Below are 6,707 nucleotides of genomic sequence, written 5' to 3'. Positions count from 1 at the left end.
TTCCATATTCTAAACATTCATTATCATTTAAGCGGAGTTTATCATAATAATCATTTATAAGTGAAGTTAATTATTTAATTTGAAGAGAAAAAGCTTTTTTTCCTTCTCCATCCACACAGCTGTGAAGTACAACAGAAGCTATGAAAGCCAACCGCACAGCCACCAGTCGAATGTTCAAATCAGTGCAAAAGCTCAAGCAGCAGTGGGACCAGTCAATGTACAAACCACCAGTGCAAAAGTACAATAGGATGAAGCAGGCGCATTGAGTCCAGCAAGACTCGGAGCAACAACGTACAAACCAGCAACACTCACATCAAGTGGTTGGCTCCAATCTAGCAGGAACGGTCGCACCACTCAACGTACAAATCAGCAGCCCAACGTACAACAGCTTAAAGCAAGCGGATGCACTCGAAATCCCACCAACAGTAGAAGCACAAAGTGCTCCTTATAAATATAGGAGGGGATCACCGCGGGATGCGCGGTGTGAGGTTACAAAGTTAATATGCCCAGAAGTGAGGTTGCAAGGTTAATATACCCAGAGCCCTCAATGGTCGCATTTTCAAATTAAAAATTAATTTTTTATATAATTTTCTTTGTGTGGTTGATAATTGAAGCATTTTGTTGACATTTCAGTTGTGATTAATTTAGGTGTAAACTAAGACAAATAAGAGTTAACAAATGAAATAATACTAATAAAGTTGAAGAGTATAAAACACGTATAATTGGGGTAGGCTCTTCCAATGCACTATGCATGTCACTAATTGTGAAAAGGGAATAAGTCAGAATTTAAGATACATTCATCGAAAAGTGCCCTCTTGCAGCTATATCTAGAGAAATGCCAATTCTCTTGGAGCTATGTATTAGTGTTGAAAGATTAAAAAGAATTGTCACAAAATTTGACATCTATACTATAGTAAGCAATTCTTGAAGTAAGTAATAACAATTTGCTAAAGATATTACAGAGAAGGGAAAGTATCTAATATTCATGACAAAACTCCATTAGATACCAAGTTTCCACTATCTAAACATCAATTAAATCCTGCCAAAAAAGAATCAAATTAGAATTTAATAACCACTACCAGAATGACAATCTTGTGAAACCACGAATAATGCACCAGTAGTTTTTGCCACGCTTTGTTGCCAAAATTTAAGGAACTACTAAAGTACCAAATATAAAAATAAAGTCATCAAGAACATGTTCCATACTCCTAAGTTTGAGCTTGCCACTTAAACTTTTTCTCAAACATTAATGTTGGATGAATAAATAAACAATAGAAAGCAAATAAACAGCATATGCATTTTGAGCCATCATCTTATATTTGAATAATACCTCTTGTCAGCCAATTTTTCCTAAAACGTGAATGGTAGACAAATAAATAAAGAATAGAAAGTCAAAAAATAGCTTATACATTTTAGCCTAGAAATCATGGACATACCTTCATTCATGCCACCTTTTTACCAACATAACATGTATGAACAATAGAACATGATGAGAACATGAAGATTTGGATTCCCTTCAAATTCAAGGAAATTCAATTGATGATTGATGGTGCAATCGGGTTCAAGAATCATTGAAGATTTGTCATGCTTATTTCTTGTTATTTATTTAAGTAAGTTTTCAGCAATACTTGTTAGTTAGTCTTGAGTTATTAAGGGAAATAAAGGCTAAGGTCATGTTGACCATAGTTAAGCCAATTGAGTCAATTAGTTTCTTTTTCTAATTGAATTATAGTTTTAGGAAAGTAGTTAATTGTTTCCAAATTTATTTAGGAAGTTGTGTCAAGTCAAATAAGGAAGTTTGTATTATTTCCAATTTAGATTAGGGTTTTGAGTCTTGTAAGGCTATAAATAGCCAACTTTATTTAACTATTCAGGGACATGATATTGAAGATGAATTAATAAAAAGAGAGTTGTCTCCTTTTATGGAGTTCCTTGATGGAACTTGAGTTTCTTCTTGAACTGTATCAAGTATTTAGCTTGGATACTTGTGGTGTTCAAGGCAAGATGATTACATCATCTTGTTCTTTCAAGCCAATAGCCAATCCACTAGGTTTCTAGAGACGGATTCTCTTTCGGTCTAGCAAGGTAGTTATTGTTCCTTAACCAATAACCAATCCACTAGGTTTCTAGAGGCGGGTTCTCTTTAGGTCTAGCAAGGTAGTTATTGTTCCATAACCTGATCAAGATATATCCTTCCGCTGCCTGATCGACTTGGTTCTTCAAGACAGGTTCTTGCTGGGTCGAGTTCGTATCAGAACATCAACTAAACCAAAAGAAAAAGTGCAGAAAATTTCAAACAGTAGAAGCTAAAAGCTGAAAATATGTGCATATCATCATTTCATCATTCAAATCAGAGAAACAGAGAAAGGTCAACCGCATAACAAAGATTCTTTCACTTTTAGCTATTTAGCAAAAAATGTGAAACACAAAAAAAAGTGTGTTTTCACTGTGGATTTTGACAGTATTATCTATCCCAGATGTAAATGGTCAAATCCATAAATTGTTAATTAGGCATATAACAAAACAAACCGTTGATAACTTTTAGTTCGAGCATGTTACCTCATGCAGTTCACTTTGAACCCATCTCGAGTAAAGTTCATTAACTTCAGTGCTTCTAGAGAATTGCCATCACTGACTCTTTAAGCTTCATAGTCGTCCATCTCAATCAAGTTGCAAAAGAATTAAACCAAACAAATTAGTTGAGTAACATAGGATCAAAAGAACGAAACAAAAATCATTTCTTGTATGGATGCAAAGATATAAGAGATTTTGAACTAATAACTAAAAAGAAAAAGGGAAAACTATAACCGTGTAGCAATGTGATTCATTTCCTAGTCAGGGGTACACAATTTAAAGCTATTCAGAAACCTTTGGTGGGTGATCAGAGGGGATTTGAAATTGATCTAGTCAATCTAAACCAATTATGATAAAAAGAATTGAGAAAACTGTTCATTCTAATATTCCATTCACATCCACTGTTGTAGATATTCCCTCTATTTTATGTGCTTGCAGATCAATTTTACTTCTTCCACACTTGTAGACGTTCAAATCTCTTTAACAGCAATGCCAGCTGTATGGCACTATCCATTGCTCGAGATTTACAAGGCTCTATCCTCAAAATAGACCATCAAATGTAGCCCTTTGAAAGTAACATAACTCCAGCAATGCCTATCCCCGTTTCTCCAAAAAATAAAGTTTACAAAAAAAACAAAGAAGAAAAATGCTTCTTTTCTCTAATTCTTTAGAACCCAGGAGGCCAAAAAATGAAGTAAAAAGGTATCACTATTTTAAAAAAAAAACAACCATCAAATATCGTATTTACTTCTCTATTAAGATGTATATGCTTACAAGACCTCCCAAATATTTAGATATTTCATTCTAAACATCATGTAGTTTCTACACTTGACCACAAAATTTCTCAAAAGTTTAAGGCACATTGACAAAAGCTTATTTTGGGTCACTATAAAAATTGAACCAAAGCATCAAGCAATTTCTCTAGCATGATCAAAATAGTATAAAGCAAAAGGAAAAGGCTAAAGCTTTGTCATAAGTAAAACATCATATGATGAATGAGCTATAACTGTAAACCAAAGCAGCACACCTAAGAATTTCTGGTATAGCTCTCTAGAGATTGTTTCAAAGGCGAAAACGACCAATAAGAATATCAAAAATTTACATGATCTGAAGATTATTATACAAATGAAAAAAAAAGGAATTAGTGATCAAATCTTTGATTAAATCAAGCAGCAATTATAATAATTTAAAGTAAGGCTCAAGTCTGTCAGCAAAAGTCAGACAGAGATAAGAGTACCACCATTGCTGTAGACCCAATTACATTTGAAGGGGAGAATGAACGTCAAATGCCATTAGGGTTGCCTCGCCAAGATACGACAAATCAACTTAAAGCCTGAAATACATCTAAAGAAATCAAAATTGTATCATCACAGCCCAATTGTGAATAAAATAAATTAGTATATTTATAACTTTCATCTGGTGTAATACTCCAGCCAGAAGGCTACACCTTTTTCCAAAAAAATTACCATCTATACTTGTAACAACCTAGTAAGAAACAAAAGGAAACATGAAGAAATATTTAGATCAAAGGAAAAATTAAGAGAAAATTGCTCGTGAAAAGACACATCTATGCAAAAAAAAAATGAAAGGATAAACCAATATACACCATTCATGAAGTGTCAAATTGGGAAATTCTTGACAACAAAAAAAAACTTAAAATTTGAATGGCCCTGCAAATTGTCAAAATCTTAAAACAAAGAAGTGACTATTGAACTCCTTTTGCACCCTTAAATAATTCTTTAGAATTGCTGACGTGAAATTGACTTTCCCAAATCGTAGTTATGTTTGTTCTATAGAACCCATTTAAACTTTGGAATTCTACGGTGATGAAATGCATTGGAGAATTAGTACTGGCCATAAAGTATAACAAACCATCCTAGCTCTCTAACAAATATTATTAGCTACTATACATTCCTACTTATATGAAAATTAATCATGAAAAGTGTAAGAGAAAATGGTAGCATAGATATAAGATGATAGGATATTTCATTGATGAAGAGCTATGCTTTACCTATCTTATTTTGGTTTGCATACAGTCCAGAGGCTTAAGATCTTCCAAAAAATTTTGAGAAGATTGCTCGAATTGGTACTTTCCATTCGCAAGGAAAAGATACACAGAGGACCAAGTTTTAAAAAAGTTATGGAAAAAATGATCATCTGTAAAATGAAAAGGAAAAAGAAAACCACGACCTCCAGTGGTAGTGTCTTTCACAATCCAATAAGTCTATGATTGGGTAAAACTCATTCAGTTCTTTGTACAATACAATAGCACCAAAATTTGAAGTGTTTTTTGCAACATCGTCATAGTATGTATAAAGAAAAAAGGGGAAAAATGTCAAAACTGTTTCAAAATAAATATCATACATATTTGAGACAATTCAAAAGGTATCTACCATTTGAAAATAGTGTGTTAGCAGCATGCAAATAATTAAGGACCTAAGGCTAAAATTAAAGAACCACTCTATCCAATAGTGACCATCCTTCAATCAAAAAGCCACAAAAAAAGGAAAATATAACATTTTTAACTTAGAAATTTTACTATTCCACAAACTGGTTTTAGAATGATTGAATCTTGATTTGGTCACGCCTTTAATATAGTAAAGTATGTTAATAACATAACCAACAGTATGGAAAAAAAGCAAATAATGTAAGAAAATAGAATCTGAATGCAAACAAATCCTAACATCTTCTTGTTATTTCAGCTGCAAAAAATTAACTATACCTTTTCAACAAATGAAAAAATTGGAAAGACCAATATATCATACCAAATTTTTTATTGCTTGCAAAGATTGAAACCATTTGAGGGACCAGTGAATCTGTTATAATTTAGGCTGTATTCTCAAAATGTTATCCCCAATAGATGATTACAAGCCAATCTTAGCTTCTTAGAACCAAATCAACGGGAATTTTTTTACAACAAAAAAAATTGGCATTTTTGTAAATTAAAATAAATAAATGATGTTCGTGTAAAAGAAAAAAGAAAGGCAAGATCTCTGCAAATACGCAAGGAAGAGCTATTTAAAACAAGTATCTAAATTAGTAGGGCTCCATGATCACTTACAGTGCTATTAGCCGTTAGTCAAAGAAAACCCAGAAACTAAGAACACACAAAATATTTTCTTGTCAAGAATTCACAACAGAAAACCTGGAAAATTACAACCAAAAGTTAATTTACCAAAATAAAACATGAAATTTACCAACTTTTCCCACCTACAATCACAAAAAAAGGTCAAGTTCAGATCAAATAAGTAAAATGATAAAACAACATGAACAGAAAATTTAATGAAAGAAAAATCTCAAAATGTTCAGATTCAAAACCTAAAAGGATTTTAGATTTGTCTCTGGCACTTGCTCATCACATACACAGATAGAAAAATGGTGAAAGGAAGAAAAGGATTTTGACCAAAAAAAATTAAAAATAAGAGAGAAGAAGAGGAGAGGTAGACGACCAAGCAGAAGTAGAAATATCTGGAGCCTTTTTATCCTGCAATATAAAAAAAATAAACAGCATTAGTTTGCTCAAAAAGCTACAACTAAACCCCCCCCATTTAGCTAAAAAAAAAAGAAAAAAAAAATTAAAGGGCTAGATTATTTTTGGCAGAGGAAGAAAGAACCTCAGAGCAAATTATTTTTTCTTCTTACCATTTGTTCTCACCAAGATAGATAGAAGATAAGAAGATGAAGATGATGATGAAGACGAAGATGAGAGGCTGAGGGGGGTTTCGGTGATCATGAAAAGCAAGAAACAATGGATGGAGAGGAGGAGAAAAGACAGTTCTGAATTCTGAAGCATCGAGCAGTCAATTCTCACCAAACCCACATGGGTTTCTTTTACAAAGTAAAAAACAAAAAAGAAAAAGATGTGAAAGTCACGTGGGACCAGATTTCAGTGGAAGACTTCCAAACGAACAAGGAAACAAAAGAATTGCCGGACGTCCAATTCACACGAGGGAATTCACACGAGCAGGACGACCACCAATTCGCCAATAAGGAGATGCCACGTCAGCAATTGAAACTCAATTGGAAACAACGACATTCGCGCATAGACTAGATATGTTAATAATAAAGGATATACACACACGCACCGTAGGAGTGTGTCTTCACCACCCGAATCTTTTCTTTTTCTTTTTATA

At 33.2% G+C, this 6,707-nt stretch overlaps 1 long non-coding RNA gene across 11 annotated transcripts; it reads right to left on the bottom strand.

The window, feature by feature from the left end:
- Positions 1-800: 800 nt before the first annotated feature.
- LOC140011446 (uncharacterized) lies at positions 801-6,489 on the bottom strand. 11 transcript variants are annotated; one of them, XR_011818609.1, is made up of 5 exons: positions 6,217-6,486; positions 3,815-6,058; positions 3,602-3,681; positions 2,560-2,660; positions 801-2,263 (listed from the first exon to the last, which is right to left on the bottom strand). It is a non-coding gene; the product is annotated as an uncharacterized lncRNA (long non-coding RNA). The 11 variants fall into 11 exon arrangements; XR_011818612.1 differs by having other exon boundaries at positions 2,560-3,681; positions 3,815-3,907; positions 5,636-6,058; positions 6,217-6,483; XR_011818611.1 differs by lacking the exon at positions 3,602-3,681 and having other exon boundaries at positions 3,815-3,907; positions 4,586-6,058; positions 6,217-6,482.
- Between the last annotated feature and the right edge of the window lie 218 nt (positions 6,490-6,707).

Source organism: Coffea arabica, chromosome 7e (assembly GCF_036785885.1).
Source record: "Coffea arabica cultivar ET-39 chromosome 7e, Coffea Arabica ET-39 HiFi, whole genome shotgun sequence".
Classification (NCBI taxonomy): domain Eukaryota; kingdom Viridiplantae; phylum Streptophyta; class Magnoliopsida; order Gentianales; family Rubiaceae; genus Coffea; species Coffea arabica.
The sequence above is the reverse complement of the archived record's forward strand: the minus strand, read 5'-3'. Positions and strand labels throughout refer to the sequence as shown.